Source organism: Coenobita brevimanus, chromosome 98 (genome assembly GCF_032717465.1).
Source record: "Coenobita brevimanus isolate Jiangsu-jjx chromosome 98, ASM3271746v2, whole genome shotgun sequence".
NCBI lineage: Eukaryota > Metazoa > Arthropoda > Malacostraca > Decapoda > Coenobitidae > Coenobita > Coenobita brevimanus.
The window spans coordinates 16,166,008-16,180,385 of record NC_137051.1 but is presented as its reverse complement, the minus strand read 5'-3'; the positions used below and the strand labels follow the sequence as shown (position 1 = coordinate 16,180,385).

At 41.1% G+C, this 14,378-nt stretch overlaps 1 protein-coding gene across 1 annotated transcript in view; it reads left to right on the top strand.

The window, feature by feature from the left end:
- LOC145414257 (snRNA-activating protein complex subunit 3-like) overlaps window positions 1–13,746 on the top strand; it is an 85,916-nt gene extending 72,170 nt beyond the window's left edge. The window contains exon 11 of the mRNA XM_080283856.1: window positions 13,690–13,746. The gene's annotated coding sequence lies outside the window, so the exon portion shown is untranslated. The remainder of the gene's footprint in view (window positions 1–13,689) is intronic.
- Window positions 13,747–14,378: the final 632 nt, after the last annotated feature.

Here is a 14,378-nt window from a genome sequence, read left to right as displayed (position 1 = left end):
GGTGGTTTTGTGAGTTAAAGTGCTCCAACCAGATGTGACCCTTAAGGGTTTACATCCAAGTGGTGGTTAGGTCTTACTGTACTCATAATACTGTTGAGGCATGTGCCTGGCCACTTGCCTCAAATGTCTGTGTAATGGGGTCTGTAAAAGTCCGTGTTGCTTAGAGGCAAAGCAGGGATCCTCTCTTTGGCTCAGTGGTAACATGCACATGTATGAAGCGCAATGATCTGAGATCGAATCTCGGCCAGACCAGTGACTAATTTGTTTAGTTTCAGTTCGGTTAATACATTGGTAGCAGCAGTGGGATTTGAGGCGAGGCTTGGTGGGCAATGATGTTGTTGGTAAGCTGACAGCATCCTAGTCCTTACACACTGGGGATGAGCTGTTCGGTGTGGTCTGCAGCATCCCCAGTGGTGGCCTCCGATGCTACGCCACCATTTGTTCGAAGCTCACCAAATTAATCACCAAGGGGAGATAAGAGTGATGTGGTGGGGTCTATAAAAGCCTGTGTTGTGTAGATGCAAAGCAGTGATCCTTTCTTTGGGTCAGTGGTAAAGTGTGCTTCCATGGAGAGTGAGGGCATGAGATCGGATCTTGGCCAGGACAGTGTAGTTAATTTGTTATATTTCATTTTGGTTATTACATTGCTTGGCAGCAGTGTGGGATGTGAGGCAAGGCTTGGAGGGCAATGATGTTGAGCTGTTCGGTGTGGTCCACAACGCCCCCATGGTGGCCTCTGATACTACGCTACCATGAGTTCAAAACTGACCAAATTAATCACCAAGGGGAGAAAAGAGCGATGTAATGGTTTCTATAAAAGCCCATGTTACTTACAGGTAAAGTGGGGATCCTTGCTTTGGCTCAGTGGTAACGTGTGCGCAAATGAAGCGAGAGGGACAGAGATCGAATCTCGGCCAGACCAGTGATTAATTTGTTTAGTTTGGGGATCCTCGCTTTGGCTCAGTGGTAACGTGCACTCATATGAAGCGAGAGGGACTGAGATCAAATCTCGGCCAGACCAGTGTTTAGTTTCAGTTTGGTTGTTACATCTGGACTAAATAGCCCGTGTTCTTATGATGGGACAATAAATGATTGAATTAACGATAGATAGTGTAGCCATTTCACGTAGAGTGTACCCACAAAGTTCCTGGGGTTAGATTCCCTAACATCTCGCAAATGTCAGAAACCATTAAGACTCCTCATAGAATTAAGTTTACAGTTTACTGATAATCCTATAGAAACCATCTGTAGCCATTGTTCTTAACACACACAATAAGTGCTTCATAGCTCATTCGTTTCCCTAAAACATCATAAAAAGATGATAGAACATGAATAGATTAAAAGATAAGTAGTCTCACAATAAGATATACATGCACAGTAAATTGAAATTGATACAAATGTGTATTCACCATACCATACATGTATACTGGTAAGTATGCACAGTACCAGTAAAAACTCTTGCAGCAGAATCACCCCAGCTGGCCACAGACACACATACACTAATTATAAGAGAGCCAACTGGGAGGCCTTTGTAACTGAAACAGAACAACATTTCGAAACACTAAACAGTACACCCATCACAAACATCAACGCCGCTGTGCACACTTTCAATACAGTCATATAAAACGCAGACAAAAGACACATCTCTAGAGGCAACAGAAAGAGAGACAACCCCAACTTCACACCAGAAATTCAAGGCCTCATCAGACAACGGGACACACTGCGGCACTCCCCAACACCCCATACACAAGACACCATACAACAAATACAAGAACTCAACACTCAGATAAACAATAAAATATCAGAACAGCAAACACTAAACTGGAAAAATTACCTCCAAACACTTGATCACAAAACAAACATCAGCAAATTCTACAAAACACTAAACAGCATCACACTTTCCAACAGCAACACCACACAATCACATGCTGCCATCACAAAAACAGACACCATACCCTGAAACAAACAACAAGCAAACAGTCTCATCAATCACTTTTCACAAGTCAGCCATCTAAACCCTAATCCTGAAGACCGACGTATCATCCGACGTAAGAGACAGTTCCCCACAGACCCAGACTACGCACCTTTCACTTACAACCAGACGAAGCACAACATTAACAACCTCAAGCACTCATCTGCCTGTGGACCAGACAACATAAGCAACATTCACCTTAAACACCTAGGACCACAAGGCATACAAGCACTTACCAACATATCAAACTACAGCTACTCACACAACATAATACCCAACATCTGGAAGCATGGCAATATCATCATTATCCCTAAACCCAACAAAGACCCCACGTTACCCTCCTCACATCGCCCCATCACACATCTCTGCACCCCCTCTAAAGTCACTGAACGACTGGTACTACAACTAGCCACACCTCACATTCCCCTAGTCCAGTCACAACATGGCCTTAGGCCACTACACTCCACAAACACCCTTCTTACAGACCTTACACAGAGAGTTTTCGATGGCATAAATTCAGATAGGCCACCACACAGAACACTCCTAGTCACACTAGACATTAGCAAAGCTTTTGATGCCATCCCCTGCCACAACCTCACAAACAAAATACTCAACACAAACATGCACAATAACACAAAAAGATGGCTGGCAAACTACTTAGCAGGCAGATGTGCACACGTAATATTTGCCGGTCAGTCTTCTAACATCAGAAACTTCACGAACGGCTTCCCCCAAGGATCTGTTTTGTCCCCTACACTCTAACCTATACGTGCATGACGTACCCACACCCCACACACCACAGATACACATAGCTTCCTATGCAGATGATATAACACTTACATGTACACACCAAAATGCAAACACAGCTGCACACATCACTCAACCTTACCTCAACACGCAACACGAATGGTTCACAACAAACAGGCTCAAAATAGCCCCAGCCAAATCTACAGTGACTCTTCTCACAAACTGGATAGCAGAACACAGTCACATCCCACACCTCACCATAAACAACACTCCCCTACCACACACACACACACACCCAAAATCCTTGTTGTAACATACAATACATCAATGTCATTTAAATAACACATCACAAACGTTAAAAATAAAATAACACCAAGACTCAGTGCTTTGAGGTCACTTGCCCATACAACATTCGGACACAACAAAGAAACCACCACCACACTATACAAACAATACGTATGTTCAGTGATGAGTTATGCAAGCCCTGCCTGGGCTTCTAACCTCACCAAAACACACTACAACACTCTACAGACCATACAGAACAAGGCCCTAAAAATAATCACAGGCTGCACAGCTACTACACCCACAGACCACCTACACCAAGAAACCAAAGTCCTCAAAGTCAAGGATCACCTAGACATGAGGGGCACCCAGTTTCTTACTGCAGCCTCCACAAACCCACAACATCCACTACAGTACATGGCAGCACATCCACCCACACCAAGGAACATCAAAACAACGCCCAGCACACAATACTATACACAAATACTGTCATCTTTCCCCCCTCGCCCACCTCAGACCAGCTTCCAGAAGCATATCCACGCTCAGATCACTCGCCGCTCCATTCAGTCACTTAAAGACAACACACAGCTGCATGCACGGCCTCCTGACATCCACCCTTCTGAATCCTATATTCCTCGTGAGGACAGGGTCCACCTGGCCAGGCTGAGATGTGGGCACCATCCAGCCCTCTTAAGCTACCAGAAGAGGCTGGATGACTCCGTTGCTGATGCCTGTCCAGGATGCAACACAGCACCCCATACTATTAAGCACATTATGGAAGACTGCATTACACACAGTCACCTACGCCAACAACACAACATACACTCTTTGAGAGCTCTGTGGGAAAGCCTGGTCCCGGCCATGGCCTTCCTAAGGGACTCGGGGCTGTTCAGCCAGACTGCCTAGGGAACAACTACTACTACTACTACTTTTGCAGCACAAATTCTCACTCATTTTAAGCTGTAAACATACAGCTACAGAAAACCATAAATTTATAAATCTGTTAATTTTAAGGGTATACTGTACTATATTTTGAATTTAAATGGATGTTTGTAACAACACCTAGGAAATTCTGCTTTACTTTTACACTGTATAGTATGCCATTTTTACGAAACAGGCATTGTCTTGTGATCTGTTAGTTAGTACAAATACAATGTAGTATTGTATTGATAAGTTTTCTCAGTTAATTTTAAATGAAATTTCTTTATATATTCTGATATGTATGTATATATGAAGCCATTTTTGTTACCATAGATTGCATTTGTTATACTGTATATGCTGCAAAGAATGATAGGTGTGAGTAGCAGGTTTCCTTGTACCATAAATTGTTAAGTGTTGTTGTTAATCAACCCCAGCCAGTCTGGCAGAGCAGACCCATCAGCCTCAGGCAAGCATTCACCTCTGCAGGGCTGTCCTGTGTAGTGAACATTGTTCCCTTGAGTTGACAGTGCCTCACAACAGCAAGGTGTGGGGAAAAGTTTGGAGATTTGGTTCTGGGATGGACGCTGCATTTGCATCTTTCCACCCAGTTAACAGGGGCACCATACTAAGTCCTACTTCACCGCAGTTTTTGGTTTTGTGGTTGCCACCCAGTATTGTGAATGATTTCCTGGACTACAGAAAAACATTAGGCATGCTGCTTAGTGTTGAGCCACCTGAAGTGGAATGAAGGGTAGTAAAAGTGACAGGAAGGAAAGAGAGAAGTAGGAAGAGAGGAGGACAGACACAGAGGTAGAGTGATATGGGTGAAGGAACTAGTTGGGAGCACTATGTTGGGTGGATGATGGTCACCTCCACCTTGCAAATGGTAAAAGTAGACAGAAAAAGATAAGAGTGATACATTTCAGTGAAAATGATATAAATGGAAAAGAAAATAGAAAAGGTCTGATAAAGAAGTGGTAGAGGGTGTGCTTGATGTGTGTAGGGTGAAATGCATTTGACGAGTATGGGAGTGTGCAGATTAAGGAAATAAATACAGTAAAACCTCACTATAATGGACTAATTGAGGCCGAAGCCTTTCCAAAAAAAGTTAAATTCCAATAAAAGTGACATCCGGACTTCCCCTTGCTAACCCAGACTTTTTCCGATATATCAGACAGTAGTCTGGCTCGCACCAACAGTTTTTAAACTTTCCACTACCATTGCAATACTATACTATACATTCACTACAATAATCAAATGGTATATATATAATAATACTATACTGTACACTGAGAAACATGTCTTTTATTTCCTTATTGTAGCGAATATTAGCTGAAGTGGTCAGGCATTCTGGACTGCTTCTGGCTGTATTGGACTTTTTCCAATATACTGTATAGGAATTTAGTCCAGTAGGTCCTTGATTCCAATAAAAGCGAATTCCAGTCTATTGAAGTCCATTATATCGAGGTTTTACTGTACAGGATTACGGGTGAGACTGTGATGGTAGATGGTTTAATTTGGATTACAGTCATCTTGCAGATTCCCAGTGGCTTCTATTATAATCTGGCCTCTCACAACACCAGTTCGAAAGAAAGTACTGTATTGTTCCTGCTTGGCAAAAGTTAAAAGAATGTTTCCCTCCCAGCTCAGATTTTTCACAGCAGATAGTTACGTACAGAGTTCTGTTTAGCAGTATTACTCTCTCCCTTTTCTACATAAATGAGAAAGAACCAAAAATCTGGAAGCCCACAAAAGTTGTTCTTTCCAGGAAAAACCAAGTCTACTGCATATTCTTCATCATCCTGGATTCCTTGTAAGTAAAGTCTTTCAAATTATAGTTTTCATGTGCTAAGAATGTAAATGATGAATCAAGAAGTAGAACACGTAAAGACTCTAACTTCTGTATAAAGGAAATATTTGCATAACTTTGGTTCTGAGAGAATTGAGATTAGATCTTTTGGCTGGCTAAGTAAACATCAGTTATAGAATACAGGTCGTCCCAGCTGTAATGATGAGATGCGTTTGGGAAAACCCATCGTTGAGCTGCGGTGTCGTTGAATGGGGACGTCATAACACAGAGAATATAGGGATGCATTTGGGAGGCTTGGAATTCTCTCTTCCCCAACCAAGTCCAAAAACAAGTTTCTAGCTCACTTATACCCCCAGATAGCTTTAAAACAAGCTAAACTAAGCCTAAAATCTGAAAATCATCAAAAATAAGTCTGGATAAAAATCAAACATAGTAAACTGTTCTAAAAAATGACAGTGTTCATCCTACCTATGACTAAAACACATTAATCTAAGTCTAAAAACAGTTTATAAATCAACCTACACACATAATTTAAGTCCAAAATATCAACCTACACACAAAATTTAAGTCCAAAATATCATCAAAATCGATTTAAAAAGAAAACTCATCAGATAACCAGGGACTGGGCATCGATAGGTGGGGAAGGGTGTTAATTTTTTCACATCGCTTAGGCAGGGTATCGTATAGCAATGGATTGTATAATGGGGAATTTTTCATTTCATTTTTTCATTTTCATTCCTTAGCCTTTATCATTCTTTTTCTGTGCCTGTCCTCCTCTCTTCCTATTTCTCCCATCTTTCCTGTCACTTCTTATTGCTTTTCTTTCCTTTACAGGTGGCTTTACATTAAGTGACAAGCCAAGTGGTTTCCTGTAAGCCAAGAAACCATTTACAACGCTGGGTGGTTACCATATAACCAAACCATACGTGCTCCCTACGTGTCAACAAGTGGGTTGGTGGAGGGTTAGTGCCCCTTCCTGTAAAACAAATAACTCAAAGTCAAATGGCCACCCCTTATGGGATTATGGCGTCTGGCAGTAGGTAGATAGATAGATAGATTTTCGTTTTTAAAGGCTTCAACATGCTTGCATGTGTCGGCCTTTGTCACCTAATGGCGGCTCTCCACGCTGCACGATCCATTGCAGCCTCCCTGTTCAGTCCCTTAACCCTGAGGTCACACTTAATGACCTCGTCCCATGTCTTTCTCGGTCTACCCCTCATAACCCCGCCCCCAATATTAACACTTCTCACCTTCCTCATGTGGAGAGAATGGAGAATGAAAGACTGACTAAGAGGGTGTATGTAGGTGAGGTGGAGGGAGGGAGAGGGAGGGGTAGACCGAGGATGAGGTGGAGGGATGGAGTTGAGAGGTATATGAGGGAGGGGGGGTGAGTTGGGGGGAGGGGAGTCAAATGGTGGGTGACAGAGTGACTTGGAGGTGTTTTGTCTGCGGCCACCCTTTGCGGGATTAGGGTGTCGGGCTATAGATAGATAGACCTTCCTCACCCAATTATCATCCCCCATCCTCTCCACATGTCCAAACCATCTCAGTCTGTATATATAATTTTAATCATTGCATTCCATCCAATCATCTTACTTTCTAAAATCTGATGAAGTTGATGATGTATAGGTATATTAACCTCTCTGTGGCTGAGCCTCCGGATTTTGTCGGGACCCGTTGGCCAACCAAGGGGCCAATTTTTCTGGTTTCGAAAATCAATATTTTTTTCTTGACAAATTGAAGAGGAACATCTGGCACACCTGGCAATGCAATTTTTGGCTTCCTAGACACATTGGTGCGCAGTGAAGCACAATAAATTGCTCAGATTCACACGGGTGATATCGGTGATAAAGAATTTTTTTTTTTCACTCCCCAAAAATTTCATTGGTGCTGAAATGGTTTGAAATGACTAGCTATGTTTATTACGAACAAAAGTAGTACATAATACAGTAGGTTTCAGTAAAAAAACATAATTTTTATTATTTTTTCACACTATTTTATGTTTATTGTGTTTCTGCAAGTATCGAGTTACTTCTGTGGTCTGGGTGGTTTAGTTTGTTTCCAAAGAGATGTGAGAGATGGTATTTTTAGACTCTAACCAGATAAGTTTTATCCTTTGTGTGAACAGGCTGAACTGCAGCACCTAAAACTCGATACGACTTGTGATTAGCACTTCGCACGAGGGAATTAATGTGAAGGGAAGGGATGGTTTTACATACATATATTCACCACAAGAACAAGTCATATTTTAATGAAATGCTTGTGCAAAGCAAGAAATATGTAAAATGAGCAAATTCAGTAAATAATATGTGTACTTATAAATCTATCTATCTATCTATTGCCAGACGCCTCAGTCCCCTAAGGGGTGGCCACAAACAAATTGCCTCCGTGTTCCCCTGTCCGATGCCACTTCACTGCCCCGCTTCCAGCTCACCTCCCCCTCTCTCAGCTCGCAACCCCCTCTCTCATATACCTTTCCACTCCATCCCTCCATCTCATCCTTGGCCTCCCCCTCCCTCTTCCTGCCTCGACCTCACTCACATACACTCTCCTCATGAATCTCTCACTCTCCATCCTCTCCACATGGCCAAACCACCTGAATGTGTTTCTCCTAATACTTTCTATCACATCCATATCGACACCACAATGCTCCTTCACTTCCTTATTTGTCAGTCTGTCTCTCCATATAACTCCACATGCTCTTCTCAAATAACTCATTTCCACAGCTCTCACACTTGACTTGTGTCCTTCCAACAAGGTCTTCACTTCCATATGTTAGAGTTGGTATCACAATACTGTCATGCAGTGCCTTTTTACTTCCATGTTAACTTCCCTGTTCCTTATCACTGCTTTCAGAGAACCAGCATCGTATCTTCCCTGTTGTACCCTTTCAAGCACTTCACCATCTAAACTTCTGTCCTTACTCATCACACTACTCAAGTACATAAATGCACTCATATTTTCCATATCTTCCTCATCAAGCCACATTCAGTGGCTTCACATCTGTCAATGACCACAATTTTAATCTTCCCTACATTCACCTTTAGATTCCATTTCATACACACACTCCCAAACTCATTTTCCAAGCTTTGCAGTTATATATAAAAATATAATTATGTACATTTTTCCCCTTTTGTATGTTTGTATTGTTTATTCCTGTTTCGATTTTTACATTTTTTATTTTACCATGGGTGGTCAAATTCATGTGGAAAGAGAGAATAAGGATGCTATTTTTAGCATGTTTCAAGATGATGTTTGCTGCTGTGTGTGTGTAGGCCAAACCGTCTCGACCAAGATTTGATACGACCCGAGATTTGCATCTCGAATGAGGGAATTAGTGTGAAGGGAAGGGAAGGGGTTACATCCAGATATTCACCACAAGAACACCTTGTCTGTTGCTGAAATGTTTGTGCAAAACAAGAAATATGTAAAATGAACAAATTCAGTACACAGTTTATTATGTACAGTAAACCCTCGATATAACGAACCTTGGTATTACAAATTTCGGATATGACAAACGGCCAAATCGCAACCAACCGTCCCTCGGATTTTGCAAACAAAGGACGCTAAATGAGAGAGAAATTTGGGAATCAGCCCATGGTGGCAACAGCATCCCTTCCTCGCAGAGTAAGTGTACATCAACAGCATCCCTTCCTGGCACGGTAAATGTGCTGTAACTGTACTACATTTTACTGTATTCTTATTATAGGTTTGGAGGGTGAAGTGCTTGAAAGGGTACAACAAGGAAGAAAGGTTGATGGTTCCTTGAAAGCAGTGATAAGAAACAGGAAAGTGAGCATGGAAGTGAAAAAGTTATTACATGACAGTATTGCGATACCAACTCTAATGTATGGAAGTGAAGCTTGGACGTTGTTGGAAGGACACAAGTCAAGAGTGAGAGCAGTGGAAATGAGTTATTTAAGAGGAGCCTGTGGAGTCACATGGAGAGACAGGCTGACAAATGAGGATATAAAGGAGCGTTGTGGTGTGGATGTGGATGTGATAGGAAGCATTAGGAGGAACACACTGAGGTGCTTTGGCCATTTGGAGAGGATGGAGGGTGAGAGACTGATGAGGAGAGTGTATGTGAGTGCGGTGGAGGGGGGGAGAGGGAGGGGGAGGCCGAGGATGAGATGGAGGGATGGGGTGGAGAGGTCTATGAGAGAGGGGGGTTTGAGTTGGGAGCATGGCAGTGAAATGGCAGGGGACAGGGTGATGTGGAGATGATTTGTTTGTGGCCTCCCCGTACGGGATTGAGGCGTCTGGCGATAGATAGATAGATAGCTAGTATTTATATGCACAACTTCATACGGTATTGTATTTACATGTACAACTTCATAAACCATTCAGTTCTCCATGTAAAACTTCATAGAGTTAGTTTAGGTTATGTTTGAGCATGTAGGATCGAACGACTCCCCTTATATAGTGAACTGAGTCTGGTAAACCCTCGGAAATACCGAGCCCTCATATATAACGAACTTTCGGATGTATTTACCCTTCCCTCCCCCCAGTGAAGGGTGAAAGAGTGAGCAGATGGAGAGAACACTTTAAGGAACGGTTAAACATTGAGATGGCAAGTAACACTAGTATAAGTGGCTGGGAAAAGGAGGGAGATGAGAAAGAAGGAAGAGATAGAAGGATGGAAATAGTGGAAGCAATGAAGAAAGTCAGAATCGGGAAAACTCCAGAAATAGATGGAGTGTGTGTTGAAATGCTGAAGCAAGGGGGAGAAACAGCAGTAGAATGGATGTGGAAGATGTGCAGTTTGGCCTGGGAGGAAGGTGGAACCCCAGAGGATTGGAAGTCAGGTATATTTATTCCCCTGTACAAGTAAAAAGGGAAAAGAAGTATGTGGTAATCACAGGGACATGTGTCTTCTTAGTGTAATAGGGAAAGTGTATGTTAGGATACTTACAGACAGTGTTAGGCAAATAAAAGAGGAACTAGTTTGAGAGGAAAAAGGGAGTATTCAGGAAGGGAAGAGGTTGGATAGATCAGATATTTATTTCAAGTTGTTCGGTGGAAAAGCTTATGGAGAAGGGAAAGAAGTTGTATGTCACCTTTTTGGATTTGGAGAAAGTATATGACAGAGAGGATAGACAAGGAGAATGGAAAATATTAAAAATATATGAAGTAAATAGAAAGCTGTTGGATGCTGCAAAGAATATGAGGGGGCTATGGCTGCAGTGTGTGTGGATGGTGAACTGAGTGAATTTTTCTATCTGAATATTGGATTGAAAGAAGGATGTGTCATGTTTTCCAAGGTTGCTCAGTTTGTGTGTGAATGGAGTTATAAAAGAGATACAAGATAGTGCAGTGGATGTTGGAGAGAGGGCAGCATTTGAAAATTTCCTTTTCTGTTGTCTGCAGATGATACTGTATTGTGAAGACGATGGGAAACTTCAAGGCTTGGTGAATGAGTCTGGGAGAGCCTGTAAGAAATGGAATCTAAAGGTGAATGTAGAGAAAAGTTGGTCTTCAAGGGAATGAAGTCACTGAATCTACAGTGAGGCTGGATAGTGAGGAAATGGAAAATGTGAGTGCGTATCAGCACTTGCATAGTGTGATGAATAAGGATGGAAGTTTGGAGGATGAAATGCTTGAAAGGATATAACAGGGAAGAAAGGTTGCTGGTTCATTGAAAGCATTGATAAGAAATAGGGGAGCAAGCATGGAAGTACAAAAGTTGGTACATGACAGTATTGTGATCCCTACTCTGACATATGGAAGCAAAGCTTGGACCTTGTTGGAAGGACACAAGTCAAGAGTGAGAGCAGTGGAAATGAGTTATTTGAGAAGAACATGTGGAGCTATGTGGAGAGAGACTAGCAAATGAGGAAGTGAAGGAGCAATGTGGTGTGGATGTGGATGTGATAGAAAGTGTTGGGGGAAATACAGTGAAGTGGCTTGGCCATGTGGACAGGGAAGAAAGTGTGAGACTAATGATGAGAGTGTATGTCAGTGAGGTGGAGGGGGGGGGGAGAGGGAGAGGGAGACTGAGGATGAAATGGGGGGGATGAAGTAGGGAGGTATATGAGAGAGAGAGAGAGAGAGAAGTGTAGGTTGGAGAGAGGGCAGCAAAATAGCAGGGGACAGGACAACACGGAGGCAATCTGTTTGTTGCCTCTTCTTGTGGGATTGAGGCATCTGGCTATCGATATATAGATAGATCAAAAGAGAGAGACTTCAAACTGCCATTGCAAAGATCCAGCAGAAATCAAATGCCTCATGAATAATGGCAATTTATTATACAGTACAGTATAACCTAAGGGTGTATAAGAGAAAGGCCACTCAGAGAAAGATAACTAATGAATGGCAGCGGGCACATCAAGGTGCAAGGAATCATCTTCACTTAACATCACACCTGGGAGTGCTAACTGGTTTTAACAATTTAGGAAGATGCCTGTATTGTGGTTTAACAAACTAAAGAACGTGGAAGTAATAAGATATACTTTAAATTCAGTTCTTGCCTTTACTGGCAACCAATGCAGCTAAATTAGAAATGTGGTTGGGGTTATTGAGGGGAAGCCAAAGATAAGCCTTGTTGCTCTGCTCAACACATAATGAACCTTGCTGCAAATAAGATAAGGGAAAGTTACTTGAAGCCAATAATTTTGTTTCACAAAACTGATTTAGCTGGAGAGTAAATGGAATAGGAATAAAGAAAGTATGACCATGATGTTCATCATTATCATAATCATCTTCATTATCACCATTATCATCATAATTTGATACCTTGTTCCCTCCTGGAAACCCTTCAGCAGAACCATGTCCAGGCTACTTTGTCCTCACATTGCTCTCACTCTCTTAGACTTTCCTCTGGCTCTGTCTTGCTTATCCACTATACTCTCCCCTATCATTATGTTGAAGCCTTTATAAAAGAAAAAAAATTGTAGTACATTCCTGTACTTGCATGTTTTCTTCAAGATAAGTGTTTTGTTTTGTAATTTAAGAGTATTAGATTTTTATATAATTACTGTAGTTTTGTGCAGGATGTTAACACCTATTTGTACAAACAATGGTCAATAAAGGGAGTTTTTGTTAATAAGGTTGTTAAATGTTTTTCATTTTTATCGGTTTACTCTGCTCCTTCTCATTGCTCTTAATACACACAGAAAAATTACACAGCACATTTTTAGCATTTGCTTGATGTGGATCACAATATAGTTTTAAGTGCTGATATTACAGCCATTAAAACTGAAAAATGGGTGTGCAGTAACTGGTCCCAGTACAACAGCATAAGTACGTTGTGTGATTGGTATTCACAAAAAATGTTGATGATAGATAAATCCTCTGCAACATGAAATTCATGGAGAACAAGAGATGGACAAAATGAATGTTCAGCATTTAACTGGATGAGAGGGGTAGAGATGTGAAATGTAGATGAGGGAGAAAGATAAGATTGACAAGTAGGTGTGATAGTTTCGAATGAAGGCATAAAGATGAATTAGAATAAAGGAAGTTTTTTTGCCACAACTCAGAATGAAATACTGGTTTGTGCCATCAGACATTACCATAGATAATAACATGTAATGCTCTTTTTTTTTTTTTTTTTTTTTTTTTTTTTTCAATCTTAAGATACACATGAGATAGTTCAGCTAACTTCTTGACTCTGAGTGACATCCTGTTGACTCTACACTTGAGGTTACCAAAATATTTTCTACAACTTCTGTTGAAAGGGTTTAGTAGGGTTACACTTACTTACCCTTGCAGTTTGAAAAGTTTACTCTAAGCTGAATAAAATCATCAGAAACAAGAATTTAAAATAAAAAGATCCCCCATTTACTCAGGGGATTAATACAGATTTAATTTTCTCTTGCACCAGTTAAATTAGATTTTTTCTCATATCAAATACCTGTATGTCACATCTCCGTAATAAGACAGACTGTGATGAATATACTCTATAAGTTAGAATTTGAGTTTGCAAGGTTTTCACCGCATGAAATCTTTCTTTCAGCCAAGGATATGATGACTTCATCAGGGGAGATAGAACAAGAAGGGAAGACAAAACGGCACTGGTTCTTCTTGTCTGTCAGACGTGCCCATTCCCCAATTAGAGCAGCATATTGGTACTTGGCAGTCGGTTTGTTGACATCAGGCCAGCGGAGTGGAGTGGGAACCTGGGGACTGGATAAGAAAGATATACAATCAGTATTTACCAGGCAACATTAGCAGGAGTGAGAGACAAACTAATAGGTGTGCACCATACATGCATAAAAATGAAACCATGCTTTCTCTAAAGGAATCCCCATACTGTGGTTGACAGTGGTACAGCTAAAGCTTTCTACAAACAGGAGGTAAGCCAAGTGCTAAAATCAGCTAATTACTTCCCAGCAGATACTGCAAGCTGTTGATAAAAATAAGATTTTATTCTATATCTGTACAGAATTTAAAAAATATATTGTAAAGTCCCGTTACTTGTTGATGGTACCTTTTTTTTTATTTTTTTATTTGCCAACATAATTAAAAATGTATTTTGTAAATGACTTTGGTTGAAATAGTTTAAATTATTTAACATCATTCTGTACAGACAAACTTCCCAACGGTTGCTGGAAGCTGTTGATAAAAGTAAGATTTTATTTTATATCCACAGAATTTAAAAAAAAATTTGTTAAGTCGTGTTACTTGTTGATGGTACCTTTTTCT